Here is a 16759-nt window from a genome sequence, read left to right on the forward strand (position 1 = left end):
CAAGTACAGTTTAAGTCGTTAAAAATTACCATTGATTTTTGAGAATTTTTTTCGCTGAGGCTTCTATAATATAATGAAAAAAAAAAAAATTGTGTGCGTTATATGGAAGAAAACGTTGAATGAACTACGTATATTTTTATTCAAAACAATAAGAAAAACTTTGTATCGTAAATATAAATAAATCAAATCGTCAAAACATCAGTGTATACTTATTTTTGACGCTGACTGTGTAATTAGCTCTTATCGTGCGCTACGAATCCACTAACACCATTTTAAACCGTTATTTTACATTGAAAAAAATTTCACGCCTTTAAGACATTAGAACAAGTCTTGTAAATCCCCTAGATGTAATGTTGCATTAAAATTAGATTTTACTTACCGCAAATAATGTTCAGAACTGAACTTTCTAAACCATTTGTGTTGGTATATCGTTACTTATATATTGCTTTATTTTGGTTTACTTTTTTCGGAAATCTGTGAAAGGAAAGAAAAATGAATATAAATGAATGCATGTTCAAGTTAATATTTCATCTAATACCTCACACTATTTCTACAAAATATTATAGGGGGCTTTCTTCTTATTTAAATTATGGACATGTACTTCTAACATTTAAACACAGAAATCGTCACCATAATAAAGTAATATGATCGATAGCTCATTTTATGATTTTAGAAAGCTTTTCTGGAGTGAATGACTGCAAACAAAATTTTATTCACCGAGAAAAAATCCTAATCGTAAAAAAAATAATTTATTTATTACACCACAATTTGGAAAGCTCACGAAGAGAGGAAAGGGGTACTGGTATGAAATCAGACATGAAATTATATTTTCTTTTCGAAATGTTCGTCTTTTAATGGTAAACTTTTTAAAATAAGCAAGAAAAAAGCAGTTTAGAGCGGTAAATATTAAACGTGTGTCAAAACGAGAGCTACAAATTTTTTCTTTTCACAACAAATTTACAACAAAAAATCTACAATTAATTCCCTTGTAACCTTTTCCATATCTCAATTCTCTCGACTAGGCGTATGGTGTCAAGTTAGCACTACATGCCATTTTTTCTTAAAAAACGAAAGCTACAAATTTTTTCTTTCCACAACAAATTTACAACAAACAAGCTACAATTAATGCCGTTATAGCCTTTTCAATATCTCAATTAAGTTAGCACTACATACTAAATTTTGTTCGAAAAATGGTCACCTCAATTTTTTTTCCAGAAAAGCGAAAGCTACAAATTTTTTCTTTCCACAACAAATTTTAAAGTTAAAAGCTACAATTAATGGCATAGTAACATTTTGGATATCGCAATTCTATCGACTAGGTGTATGGCGTCAAGTTAGCACTACATACAATTTTTTCTTAAAAAAACGAGAGCTACAAATTTTTTCTTCCCACAACAAATTTACAACAATAAAGCTACAATTAATGCCGTTATAACATTTTCAATATCTCAATTCTACAGAATAGGTGTATGGTGTCAAGTTAGCACTACATACTATTTTTTCTTAAAAAATTAGAGCTACAAAGTTTTTCTTTCCACAACAAATTTGCAACAAAAACACTACAATTAATACCGTTGTTAACTTCTTCAATTTCGAGAAGTGTAGTGTTAACTTGACACACGTGTTTATTTAACAATCCAGTGAAACGAACTGTCGTTAAAATTTTGCTTGGAAACCCTGAAAAAGCAAAACAAGCAATTCCAAGCAAAACCTTAAAATTTTCGCCCACTTAATAGCCAATGAAAGCCCATAATAATACATTTACCTGATCTTCTATAAAGTTTATTTATGCCATTAAAAAATGGTACTCCCCCTCCGATGTCCAAACGATCCATTCGGCGAACTCTTTACTTCCGCTCGTAATACAGAAAAAACCGACAAAAATTTAACATTGTTACACCTCTATGCGGTTGGTACCCATTTGTTGCGAGACCTTCCTACTTGGTCCTCATTAACCCTCTTCACAACACTGCGGAACATCACACCGTTGGTATTGAAACACGATAATCAAAAACGTTTTGACCTTGAATTGAACAACAGACTCGCCCCAGTCAAAGTCAAGTGACAAAGCCAGTGTCAGCCGGAAAAAAAAACGAAGTATACCACTTCAAATCAAATAACAATAAAAAACAACACTTCAACACAAAGTCGACCAACACCAAACACCGCCGAAGTGAACAGCTACATAAACTTGTGACAAGAGTAGAGAGCTACACGGCAGCAACGTCATCGACACCCAATATTGTGGCGAACGGTGCGCAGCAATAAAAATGGAAGAAAGAAAATGTGATGCACAAAGGGGAGGAAATTATCTCGAATGCTATGAAATTTGAGTGCGCTCGCACCTTACACTTCGCTTACTTGATGTGTAATTTTATTTAAAATTTTCATTTGATTTTCTTGTTAAAAGTTTGAAGTGACACGTGGAAGAGGCGAATGCAATTTCAAAAATTATAATGCAGCACTTGTCACTTGTTAATCGATATCGATATGTTATTCGAACTCCTTCTCTTCTCAAAGGCATGCCTATCAGTGAATACTAAGAAAAGAAATGCTAAGTAAGCAGCAATAACTTTTATGCAGTTAATTAGTTGGTGTATCGTAGGTTTTTGTGCTCTACGTAAAATTGGTTATATTCCATCGTGGTGTAAATACAAATGCTGGAAATTACCCTTGATAAGCAAATCAATACACACACATCACATTTACATTTTATCGTCTTTAAGGCCGATTAAAAAAATAATAATAGAAGTCCCGTAAAAGTAATACACTCCGTTCAAATTGGGAAGGAGCTCTCGGCGTCGTTCGGGACCAAATGTGGGTAGAGAAAAGACGGCTCACTGCCGAGCAACTTCTTCAAACTGTTGTTGAAAATCGTAATACGGGCAAATCTGAATCTCAGAGAAACCTGTCTGCCCTTGATTTAAACACTGATACAATTTTAGAAATTAGAGAGGCAATTGGCGACATTTAGGAGCATGACAAACAAGAAAACTAGTTTTTCGCAATGAGCTTAAAGCTAAATAACCTTAACTTTTGTTTCATTCCACAGTTAGACGATATGTATGAGTTTACTTTAGGTCAGTCTTTTAATAAGTAGAAAAATATTTGTATTTCTATTAGGTCGGCCGCCGAAGGTGAGTGGTTAGAAGTACAAACTTCCACCCGGTGGGACCTAGGCTCAATTTAATTGAGAAATATTGAAATTTGAATGCCTAATCATTAAAGAAGATACTTTTTTGATAAATTCAAGAAAATTTATCATAAAATTAAGAAGATTTTATTATTAGAGATTTTTAAATAGATTTTACTATCCTTCTAACGGATTCCTGTCAGTTCATCTCACTAATTTTCATGACTTGTTGGGATTTGGGTGTAATTTTTTATATTTATTACTTTGGTAGTAATAAACAACTCCACCGAATATTTTTTTGAAATTTTGAAAATGATCAAAAACGAGAATTGTCAAATTTTTAGTCTGAGCCGTCAAAGTTTTCTATTTTCTATAAATTGGCATAGGCCCTTTTAACCGACTTCCAAAAAAATTAGGAGGTTATCAGTTCGTCGGAATATATATATATATATATTTTTTTTTTTTTAATGTATGTTACCGCATAACTTTGGACCACGTCAACCGATTTCGATAATTCTTTTTGCATCGGAAAGGTAGTGTCTCAAAGGCGATCCCATACTAGTCTGGTTAAGATCCGATCATTGGATCAAGAAAAAATTAACGGTGCTACTTAGTTTTTATATGAGAATTGAAGTCGGTTTTTTTTTGCTTAAAAATTACTTGAGTAACAATTGGTTTGACTCTAAAAATAATTTGAACTTAATTCTGTAAACGGTGGCAGCTCTTTTCGAAAAAGTAAAACCTTATTGTATATCTACAGCCCGAGCCGTTTAATTCGACACCTAATTTTTAAAAATCGAACGAACGGTGCAGATCTGATGACCTGGACAAAAAATCCCTTCGCGTATTAGATATGTATCATTTTGAAAATTTTTGGACGTTTTTTTAGGTCGTGTAGCTTTAGTTCTAATTACCAATTTTAGATTTTCCAAACAGGAAGTCTTTGGTTTGAAGTATGTTTTGGTTTAAAAGTAACATCAACAAAAAAGTAAAAGAAAATATTTATTTTCCAACATTTGAAATATTAACAAATCGTTTTTGAAAAAGTATGAAAATTTTACTAAATTTTAGTGCAAATGTGCTTAACATGAGCTGTAAGTTTTAGTTTGGGAGCTCAACCGGTTTTGAAAAAAAAAACTTAATTCGCATATGCAAAATATTATCTGAAACGCCTTACAGTAGACATAAGGTCACATCAGACAAAAGGTTACGTTTTATTTTTTATCTCTAAAACCGTTGGAGATCCCAACGTGAAACTTACAAAATGAAGTTTTTTCAAAAATGGTTTTTCTTAATTTTTCAAATGTTCAAAAAATATATTCTTTTACTTTTTTGTTAATGATACTTTTAAAACAAACTATACTTCAAACCAAAGAATTCCTTTTTAGAAAATCTAAAATCGGTTAATTAGAACTAAAGTTACACGACTTTAAAAAAAGTCAAACAATTTTTAAAATTACATATCTGTTTTTGTTAATTTTCAAAATTCTGAAAAAATATTCGGTGAGGTTGTTTACTACTACTAAAGTAATAAATATCAAAAGGTACACCCAAATCCCGACAAGTCATAAAAATTAGTGGAATCAACCCTTCTATCTTTTAGCTAGAAGTATTCAGCGCCATACTATTACCATATATTGGCAAAATCTAAAAACAACAGATCGCTAATTTTTTACATGTTCTGCTAATTTATGGGTAATAGAATACATACAAAACGCATTCAAAAGATTTTCACCTGACACTTTGAAATTTATGCGAAGTTATGCGAAGTATGCATTATCAGACCATAAGTTAAGACGTGCGAGTAAACTTGTTAGATGACTTCGTATGGTGATACGGGGCAGGCGTATACGTTACATACGGGCATTTGAGCACCATTGGTTATTTTTACTCTTTTAGTATGTATTTTTTAAGTATTCATTTAAACACAATTTCGCGATAGAATCTTGCTGTTTATAAAAAACTGAAGATAATGCATTTTCTAAGATAGGTGAACCACCATTTTGGACCAAAACCACTTTTTTCTCGAGAAATGTAACAACTCGCGGAATTTGCTCACCTTCCAATTTCTTTTTTTCCAAGATGGAATTTATCTAATAATAATATTGAAGACAAACCTTTTAAGTTATTTAAGCACAGCTATTGCTTTTTCTACAACTCATTCATTTTAAAATTAACTAAAAATAATTGTAAGCATTTTTGCACTCGGCAATACACTGGCTAACCTGCAGCACCAGGTATCGAAACAATCACCAACAAAACAAAGAAAAACAACAAAATCATTGTCTGTCTAATTCAGTCAATGCCAGAGTCAGAGTGTTAACAGTTTCAAAGTTGATTTCGCTTGCATGTCCAGACTTGCAATTATGTGCATGCAAAGGTACATACTTCACCTACGTAGTTACAAAGTGCATTGGACACATATACATACATTTGTAAGTACATACATACATATTCATATACTTGGGTAATTTTGTAAAAAACATTTTCTCACCATTCGACAAATGAATGAACAAATGGACCAACTCGTTAGATGGGTAGGCTGGCCCGACCCAGCCACTTATTTTTCTTGTTTCCCCTCAGCCACCTCCTCACATTCATGTACACCAACGCTCAGGCAGCACCTGATCGCCTTTGAAACTTGCAACAACTGGCCACCGCTGTTATCTACTCGTAGGTATGGGTATGTACTTCATTTTTTTATTTTATTAATGTGTGTATATGTATGTGTCGGCCGCTGTGATGTAGTGGTAAGCAGTGCGCGCTACCACTCCGCAGCACCAGGGTTCAAGCCCTGGTCAAAGCAACATCGCAAAAAAAATATAGAAAAAAGGTTTTTGTCTTAACAGCGGTCCTCCCTCGGCAGGCAATGGCAAACCTCCGAGTGCATTTCTGCCATGAAAAACAGCTTCTCATAAAAATACAATCGCCGTTCGGAGTCGGCGTAAAACTGTAGGTCCCTCCGCTTTGTTTGACAACATCAAGGCGCACGCCACAAATCGGAGGAGAAGCTCGGCCAAACATTAACATATGTGTAAGCTCAATCTATTATATTTTTATTATTATGTATGTGCATATGTGTATTCTATGTAAATGTCTAGTAAAATGTGCAGATTCGCATTGGTATGTATAAATAAATATTTTTCCCTCATCCTCCCGCTTATGTGCACTCAAATGCACTTGCTTGGTAACTAAATAAATGCTTACATTTCCACTTGCTCTCATATTTAAAATTTGTCATGCTTCAGCAACTTCTCTCATGCCAGTTGTGACGTTGTTCATAACATTTTTGATGCACATATGAATACATGCCCATGTTTGGATAGATATGTACATAGCTCGCGACCTGAACTCTTGCTTTGCTCCAATTCCTTTCATTACATTTTACTGCTTTTAGATAAAACCGCCATTTTTGGCTCAACGCAGCGCTTTACTTTGTGTGGCAAATTAATTGAGTGGGGCAGGACTAAGCATATGCGACTGGCATTCCTCGTACTTCTCATTAAGAGAGTTTGCTGCTAAATATATTTGTTTGAATATGTAAAATAATATAATTTTGTAAAATGTTTACGAAGCGTAAGCGAATTGAAAAGGATTTGAAATTAAATCATATTATAAGAGTTACATAGTTTTTTATGAGCGTGCGTTTGAGCTGGGCCAACGATCAACAATGGGAAATTCAAGCAGAACATACAAATGGAAACATTTAATGTGCATATGTAATTGCTTAGAGAACAGCTGTGCAGAAAGCCCAACGATAAAAGCAGTGAAATTTATTGATCCGAGGTTTTTCGCTCTAAAGACTGCACTACCAATGAGAAGATTAAACAAAGGCCTCGAAAGATGGCCTCTGAACAAACTCCTTAAACAATCGTGATACAACGACATTGTAAAAACATATGTGAAATATCAAATATTATATATTCGCCTTTAACCCTTCTTTCAAGTAAAAGTATTCCATACAATACAAATATAGTGCAGAGAAAAGTTTACATTTGGGAGGTTCCCTGGGAAACTGAACCTCAGTGCAAAAATTCTTTTCTTTATAAATCTAACAAACGTGTGGATAAAGACATTTATATGTAAACATCTTGAAACAATCAAAAAATAACAAATAAAAGCTTTAAATGCATTTTTGTTACCTTTTTTACGTTTTGAATTCAAGTACTAAGTAAATTTTTTGAGTGAATAGGTTTTGTTTAAAATGCTGTAATTTTTTCATTTAGTTTGCTTTTTCTGTCATGTCGGACATGTGGGCATGTCTGATATCGAAAGCAAAGCAACAGCAATTCAGAAAATATCAAATTCTTTGGATTTCGGTTTGCTGTAAAATTTCGAAAGCAACCAGACAGTTAAAAGCAAATTGTGAAAGTACAACGACAGCGCAGCGACAGCAAAGCAACAAAAACTTGATTATCACTTGGCTGTGAAGCATCAAATTGTAAATATGCATGAAAAAATGCATTACCTTGCAGTTCTACTAGTGACAAGAAAGGACCATAAGCTAACTATTCCATGCTTTACGGATTATTAGGCAATTCGCTAGATTGGTGGTTAGTACTCACTCCTGGCGAGTCAACGTTAATACACCACTTCGTTGCACAGCACAGCCAAGTAGATCACAGCAGAGCACAGCCAAGCAAATTCACAGCACAGCAAAAGCACTATCCTAGCAAATCAATAGCAATAAATTGTTGTCAACAAGTTGCTGGTTAAAAAGCAAAATACAATATTCAAAGTCACTGCAAAGCAAAGCAGTTGGAATTAAAATCAAAAATTTTAGAGCGAAGCAAAAGCAAAAAAAAAATGGTAGGGCTGGGCTGTTGCTGCTGTGCTGAAAGTTTTTCAAACCCTGGTTCAAAGTACTGCCAAATAATTTGCAATTCATAATTCAAGTGTTTGGTAAGAAAAATATATCGCTACCTTAATATAGAAAGGCCCTATCTGACATCGTCGCTGATATACAAAAAGCCGTAACTAACTTAAAATCGAAAATTTACGTTTTAATTGATTATGATGCATTTGATCGCATTATATGGCCCCAAATCGTTTTATGCAATAAAAGATTTTTGTTAGTTACGGCTTTGTGCATTTCAGCGACGATGTGAGATAGGGCCTTTCTATATTAAGGCAACGATATAATAGAACTAGAAATAGAATATAATAGAACTCCTTTTAATTAAAAAATTATGTTATACATATATTAAATTGTGTGAGTGCTTTATCTATATTATGAGTTATTATGAAGCAGTGTTGGTCTTATCCCACCCGTGACAAAAAAAGGTAAAAGTTGTTATATTTAATTATAGAAGTTAAAGTTGTGTTTCGCGTTTATTAAATAATGTTAGAACTTTATTGCAAATGATTACCAGAATAATTCAACACCCGTGACAGGTACGGGTGGTACAGTTGTCAGAGGTAGGTTTACAGGGCTGATAAGCTTTGTTTGTTGAGGTGGGCGCAAGGGATAAGGGGGAAAACGCGGACTCCCCCATTACTTATGTATATAACATTGTTGTCAGCTGATTAAGTGAAGTGACATTTTGACCAGTTTTGGTTTTTCTTTTGTTTATTTAATATTTATAATAAAAAGTCTAGCAAATTGCATAACCAGACATTAGAATCACATAAATCCACAAACTTCGTACAAAAATTATAAATTTCTAAAAATTTTAACAATTACACCCTGAAATTTTAAACTTTTTGTTCATAATTTTTAGAAAAATTCTAGGTATGCAGTTTTATAGCCCATTAAATTTAAGTAGGTAAAACTGAAAATTTCAAGACGCTAGGAAATCGCGTTGATTTTTAATCATTCTTCGATTGACGTTTTCTTCTATATAAAAGGCACTATCCTAAGATAAAACGTGAGTGAATTGAACACCTACTTGGTTTCTATATTTTTTAATAACTAATCTTTAATATGGACCACACACGTTGTACCACCCGTGACAGAGGAATTTCGGTTTTTTTTTATAATAAAGCCATAATTTTTGTTGTAGTTTTTGCTTTGTTTGTATTCGTAGTTCTTTGTTTTATTTAAGACATCAAGTTCACACAGCACACACAAAAAGCTGGTTCTTTTTTTTTCATATAAAAGTAAGCTGGCATTTTTTTGTATTTTGTAATAACTCATATAATAGTAAATTAGGCGTAGCTTTATCAAAATGTAGAATTGTTCAGTACTTTCTTTTTAAATTTAAACAAGAAAGAAAATTTTTTCTGTAAAAATGTCCCACCCGTAACGGTGGAATCGCCCATTCACTGTTTCGTTTCACATTTCCCTTTTCACGGTAAAATTTTCTGTGAACACTACAATTCACTTTCACTGTACAAGGATTTTATACCCCCTTTTGAGTGTTTAGTTTTTATGCGTAATTTTCAAATAAGCACAAATGTATGTCAGATTCTCAGAAAACAAGGAATGTCTGTACAACTCTCAGAAACCCAATTTTGTACAACTCTGAGAAAACCAAATATGTATGTATCCGCTCAGAATGCCAAAAATGTGTGTACATTTTTTACTTTCAAGCACTAATATATATATGTATATACACTATATAAGTATGCCATGACCATTGTCATTAGTTTCAATTTCGCGGCTACTTTCAGGTCTTTAATGCCAAAAAATTTAAATTTTGGACCAATGTGCAGTGATTAAAATAATTTAAAAAAGCATATGCGGGCGCCATTTGTTTTAAATGGTGAGCGCTATGGCCAAAGCCCGAATATCATGTCATCAAACGCTGTTGAAATCGTCAAAAAAAAAGAGTCCAAGAGTTCAAACTACTGGTTTGAAAGAGTGGCAGAATGTAAAGAAAACCTCAATTTAACATTTTTTAAGGAAACATTCAAAATTTACGTTTTTTTTTTGTTGAGATTTCATAATAAAACTAATAGATGATGAGGAGAATATTTTCAATCTAAAGGATAAATAAACTTACAAAAAATGGCGAACATAAGTGTCTTTCCATCTGTCTTTTTGTATACCAACTTTATAAATTGGTCAAGCTTTGATTGCGTTTACCCACCAAATTTAAAATTTTGAAACAATTCACTTATTAAAGGTGAGATGTGATAGCTAGACAGCATTCAATCACAATTTCTTAAGAGTATAACAACAAATGAAACCATTCTGAGTGCATTGCAAAGAAGAAAAATCTACATAAGAAATTAGTTTTTACATCACTGATGCGACAGCTCGCAGTTCCGGCATCGATGTTTTGAAACATTGCATGTGTCAATTGTTATATCTGAACTATTTCTGAACCTTAAGCCATTGAAGTTTTCTTTTCTGCTTCTCAACTAAGCCGAAGAAAAGTTATGTGCAATGCAATGCATCAAAACAAACAATAAAAGCGATTTGTGAAATGGTTGGCGGCAATTTTGAGCATTTTGCCAAGTGTTATGAAATGCATAGCTTTGGATGTTGCAGATATGTACATACATATGTATGTATGCGTGTGTTTACATTAAGGCGGCTGCGATTCTAGCCATTCTACGCTTTATTTTAAATTTTTTCATTATACATACATGCAACTTAATCTTAGCATAGACAATGAGCATGAAAAATATGCATACCCTGACGTTTTGACGATTTTATTTATTGATATTTTCATTCGCATTCGCATCAAATGATACGAATGTTTGGCGAATGCGAATGTGTACATGGGCAGAGAGTCCATTCGAATATTGTTGAAATGGCTCAAGTCTGCCTACCCAGGGTGCGGACAATAACCGGCTTTGGCGCTAAACGGTTAAGTAGTATATCAAGCAACATTGATGGGCCCTCAACAAGTACTGCTAAAAGTCTTATAAGCAACCTAGAAATAAGTTTAGATTCCTCCAGCGAAAGCGAAGGCTCGGATGTAGAATCTGGAAACATTAAAAAAATGTGAAATTAAAGCTCAACTGAAGGCCGATCTTAAATAAAACGAGCTCATCTCGGTGAAAATCCTCTCGATTGGTGGAAAACTTATCTAAAATAAGACAAATTGACAGATCTGGCCCGCAAATATTTGAGCGCTCCACCCGCCAGCGTTCCATGTGAGCCACTATTCAGTGCAGCCGGCCTTATATATAGGTGCCTCCAAGAAATCGCCTCATGCGAGAAAACGCAGCAAAATTACTTTTTTTGAAATAAATATAATATTCCCCTTTTGAACTTTGACTACTATGTAGAGTAAAACAATGTATAGGTTAAGCACTCGCTCAATGTTCTAGAATGTACGTTCTTCATCGAATCGACGAGCCGACAACGTGTGTTGTTTACGTATACAAAATTAAGAATGTACTTCTATGGTTAAGTTTTTTTAATGTTATTCCTAACATTGGCATTCGCGAATGTGAAAAATATGACATTCGAAACATCCCTAGTATGCACATATGGGGATAAATATGTTAGAGTGTAAGTATTTTCGCACTTAAACTATCTACTCTTGAAATGGAATGTGTTGTTTCAATGCGAAAATCTCAAGTGAAAATGGTGCCAACAGCGGCACTTACTTTTGCTGCCTCTGCTGCTGCTGATGATGACGCTATTGGTGCATTGTAACGGTAGAGTAGGGCGGTATGACATGGCTATGAAATATTATGTAAGGCCGCCAATGTACTAAATGTGAAGAATTTATTCGTAGCATGGGTGCCATGGGTGGTTAAGAATGAGACCAGCAAAAGCGTTGAATGGGTCGAAAACAAATATTGACTTGTATTCGATTGATATTATTTAATGCAATACCTAAAGATGCAAACGATGAATCGATGCTTTTAAGACATCGACAACATCGATTCAAGATTGGATGTTTGCCATCGATGTTTACAATTTTTTAAATTGCCAGTACTTGTTTTAGACTTGTTTTGGATTCAACTCACTCATTATTTTTTTGAAGGGAAACTTCTTTAGCGGCGGTTGGTTGGTTGGGAGTAAATTGGCAAATTTAGGGGAAATTGCACACGGAAATGGTGCAACGAAAATGGTGCAACGGAAATGATTGGGGCTGAAACAAGTGCTTCTTGAGTGTATGGTATTAATTTAAAGTAAAAACAAAGATGAGGATAAGGATACCGATAAAAGTAAAAACGAAGGTAGGGGAAGAAAGATTAAAACAAAGGTAACTAAAGGGCAAAGGATATAGAGAGAGACACAGAGACTCAATCTGGGAACTATTTTGCGATTGTAGATATTTTCGGGATTCTCGAGGCTTATCGATAAAATAATCGGTATTTTATCGGTTCTGTTATCGATTTCGTTATCGAAATTTTTATCGATATTGTTATCAATTATGCTATTGATATTTTCGGAACTTATCGATATAATAATAATTGGCGGCCGCTGTGGTGTAGTGGTAAGCAGTGCGCGCTTCCACTCCGCAACGCCTGGGTTCAAACCCTGGTCAAAGCAACATCGCAAAAAATATAGAAAAAAGAGTTTTTTCTTAACAGCGGTCGTCCCTCGGCAGGCAATGGCAAACCTCCGAGTGTATTTCTGCCATGAAAAACAGCTTCTCATAAAAATACAATCGCCGTTCGGAGTCGGCGTAAAACCGTAGGTCCCTCCGCTTTGCGTGACAACATCAAGGCGCACGCCACAAATCGGAGGAGAAGCTCGGCCAAACACTAACATACATATGTGTAAGCGCCAATCTATTATTATTATTATTATCGATATAATAATCCATATTTTTATCGATTTTGTTACCGATATTTTTATCGATTATGTAATCTTTATTTTTAACTATTTTGTTAGTGATATTTTTTTATCGATTTTGTTATCGATATTTATTGATTATGTTATCGATATTTATCGGTTTTGTTATCGATATTTGTCGATTATGTTATCGGTTTTTGTCGATTTTGTTATCGATATTTATCGATTTTGTTATCGATGTTTATATATTATGTTATCAATATTTATCGATTTTGTTATCGATATTTTTATCGATTTTCTAATCGATTTTGCTACTAATGGTATTATCGATGTTGCTATTGAAGTCTTTATCGAATTTGTCATCGAGTTTGTTATCGGTATTTCTATCGGTTTTGTTATCGATATTTTGTTGGACGTTATTATCAAGTATAGAGATGAAAATGAAGATAATGGAAAAACAGAATAACATAAATGTAATTAAAACCAACAGGGGTAGAGGTAGAGGGATGTAGATAGAAAAAAGGGAAAAATATATAACCTTAAGCAAAAGCAGATGTATACATTGGTTATGAGACAAAATAGATAAGTAATGTAAGTTTCACTTCTCCAGTGCGGCCCAGACGGACTTACTTTTTTTTAATTATTTGACTGCTAATGAATTGTTTTAAGTATTATTCATTCTTTCGAAATAACATAAGTGTTTCTAATTTACTTCTATTTATGGGTATTTTTAACTAATACTGTTGGGTTTTCAGTAAAAATTCAATTCGAAATTAATTCATTTTTGGCTTTTCATGCAAATTGCTAAAATCACATATATATCACCAATAAAAAAATCTCTACGTGTTAGAAAAAAACCAAAGATGTATTTTAATTTAACATACCAAGATATTAAAAAAATTGCATAGTTATTGGAGGGGAAAAAATTGAAATCTCGCAGGCTTGTGTAATGATGCTACCGATATACGCGAAGGTATTCTTGTCCAGCCATCAGATCTGCACTGTTCGTTCAATTTTCAAAAGTTAGGAAAAAATTAAAGGCCTGTGGATTTGCAATCAGGGTTGCCACCTTTTCAAAAATTAAATGCAAATTATTTAAAAAGCTAAACCAATTGTTACGAAATGGGTGTCAATCGAAATGGTTTTGAAAAGCTTTGTTTCTTAGCTTAACTTTAAGAGGTTTACCACCTATTTGAAAAGTTAAATTTAAACAAGAACAAACAATAAAATACTAAAATATGTCAAACGAAAGAGTGTTAAAAAATTTTTGGTTTGAAAACTAAGATTAATCTTGGGGTATTTAAAGAGGTTCCTGATTAAAAAGTTAAATTCGAATTATTTAATAAGTTAAATGAATTATTAAAATATGGATATCAATCGAAACGGGTTGAAAGCTTTATTTCTGAAATATATTTAGAAGGATTGCCACCTGTTAAAAAATCAAATTCAACTTAATTCATCAGTTGAAAATAGTTTGAAAATGAGTTCCATCCGTCTGAGAATACGAATTGTTAATTAGATAATCGAAATACATACATATGTACCACAAGAGGTTTACGAAGGATTTAGTTTGAACATATTTCGAAGAGGGTTGCCACCTGTTTTTAAAACTCGAATACAGTTAACTAATACAAAATCTGTATGAAATGTTAAAGTATGAAAGTCAATCTAAAGAGATTTATGAAAGCTTTAGGTCGAAAACATATTTTTGATCCAACTAAATAAGTTTGTACTATATTATACGAGAAGGCATTTTTTGTAAAGGAATCGAAAATGAGATGTCAAATTAAAGGCCTTGGGCTATAGATGTGCGATAAGGTTTTATTTCCTGTAATTATAATTATAACTTTTTAACGCCATGCGGGTTCTTTAGAAAAATACGTACATATATCATATATGTAATACTCCTATATTGGCAGTAAGAGCTAGTACCGTCCGAAAACACTACAGTACAGATATATCAATAAACACGTACGAAAGAAAAGGAACACATACGTTCATAAATAAACATGTACACGACACATTTACAAAACCGGCACTCAAGTACACAATACATTGACAAAAACAGTACTAGACTGTCTCGCTTTGATTTCGGAATGCTTACACATTGAGATGTTAGCTTACTACCAATATAGAAGTATTACATATATGACATATATATGTACATATGTATGTATGTATATGAGTAAATCTCACGATTTTTGTTAGTGTTACTTCTCTCTTTCGGCAGAAAAAATGCTAAAGCGTTACATACACAATTACAGGTATATGAGCACGAGTTGATATTGTTACTTTATTTAGTATATTTTTTTAAGATTTTATTGTAATCTTTTTCTTTATGCAGAACTAAAGATAATACATGGTCTAAGATAAGTATGCCACCATTTTGGATCAAAAACACGTTTTTGCAGAAAAATGTAACAACTAGTGAGATTTACTCATATGCGTGATATGAAAAAAAATGACAAACGGTAATAGTTTGCAATTTTTTTCTAATTTGAATGTTACTGGGATCAGAGATCGAACCCAGGTCCCACGGGTTGGTGATACGCACCTCTAGCCACTCAGTCACATCATTTTCCTTTCTTTAAAATCTCAGGTCTAGAAAAATCGCGAAGTATTTCCTAACTAAATAATAATACTAGCAGACCCGGCGAACTTCGTCCCGCCCAGAATAAATTTTTGTATTGAAACATTTTGGTCCAACATTTTCACCAACAGTTCACGCTCATGATAGTGTGCATATGCAGTCAAAGATACGTAATAGCTTCAGTGCGTTTGAAAGGCACCACGCCCCCTTTAAATATAGCCCCATTTTTCTCTAAGAGTATGGGATTGATATCCATATATCTCCATACCGTCTTCGAGTACTCTACCATGAACACTTCCAGAGATATTCAGTATAAAAATTCGGTTTGTATGAGAGGTGCCACGCCCTTTTCTCCAATTGTCCCAATTTTTCTTCATGACTATTCTATTGATTTTATAAATCTCGATACCAAATTCCAGTACTCTATCATGAACACCACCAGAGATATGCAGTGTGAAAAATTCCGTTTTTCTGGAAGGTGCCACGCCCCCTTTACCAATAACCACAATTATTTTCCGTGAGTATGCGACTGCTTTCATATATCTCCATAACATGTTCGAGTACTCTGCCATGAAAACTTCCAGAGAAATGCAATATTAAATATTCGGTTTGTACGGGAGGTGCCACGCCCTCTACACCTAGCGGCATGAAATATACTTTACAACCGATTCTCATACCTATCAAATATACACAAAAAATTGCTTAGCGATCGGTCAAGCCGTTCCGGAGGAGTTCCACCACTAACACCGTGACACGACATTTTTATATATTAGAAGAAGATGTAGCAAACAATTTTTTTTCAGTCATGAGAAACTCATATTGTAGAATGAGGAAGGATTTTAATGATTTCTTCGAAAACTTTCTTTTTGATTTCAAAATCTTCAAATAACTTGTAACTATTAAGAGTCTCTCGTTTTTGAGGGTTTTTTGTGTTGCAGCCATTCAATAATAATAATAACAACAACAACAACAACAATAGATTGGTGCTTAAACATACCTATGTATGTATGTTAGTGTTTGGCCGAGCATATCTTTCAATTTGTGGCGTGCGCCTTGATGTTGTCACACAAACGGGAGGGACCTACAATTTTACGCCGAATCCGAATGGCGATTGCATTTTTATAAGAAGTTGTTTGAGCATCAAATATTTTTTTAATTTTTTTACAAGTAGCAGTAACTTACAGATGTGAAATATTAAACGTTTTGTACGTGTTACAAAAAAAAAAACAACTGGAGCTTTTGAAAGGTAAATTGTTTTCTATCATGGCAACCTTCATAAAAACTTTCGATCTTCGCAGAGTGCATGGCATTTTTTTTTTGTGGATGCATTCAACACTTTTTCGGGGCCGAATATCAGAGCAAAGAACAAGTAAATGATGTTTGTGAGTCA

General features: G+C 33.6%; 1 protein-coding gene across 1 annotated transcript in view; it reads right to left on the reverse strand.

Moving 5' to 3' along the window:
* Nucleotides 1-16759, reverse strand: part of LOC118738032 (F-actin-monooxygenase Mical) — a gene marked incomplete in the record, with an annotated part of 215264 nt that overhangs the window by 176450 nt on the left and 22055 nt on the right. The window contains 1 exon segment of the mRNA XM_036468909.1: nt 380-474.

Source organism: Rhagoletis pomonella, unplaced genomic scaffold (assembly GCF_013731165.1).
Source record: "Rhagoletis pomonella isolate Grant_MI unplaced genomic scaffold, Rhpom_1.0 Rhpom_scaffold_00004, whole genome shotgun sequence".
Taxonomy (NCBI): Eukaryota; Metazoa; Arthropoda; class Insecta; order Diptera; family Tephritidae; genus Rhagoletis; species Rhagoletis pomonella.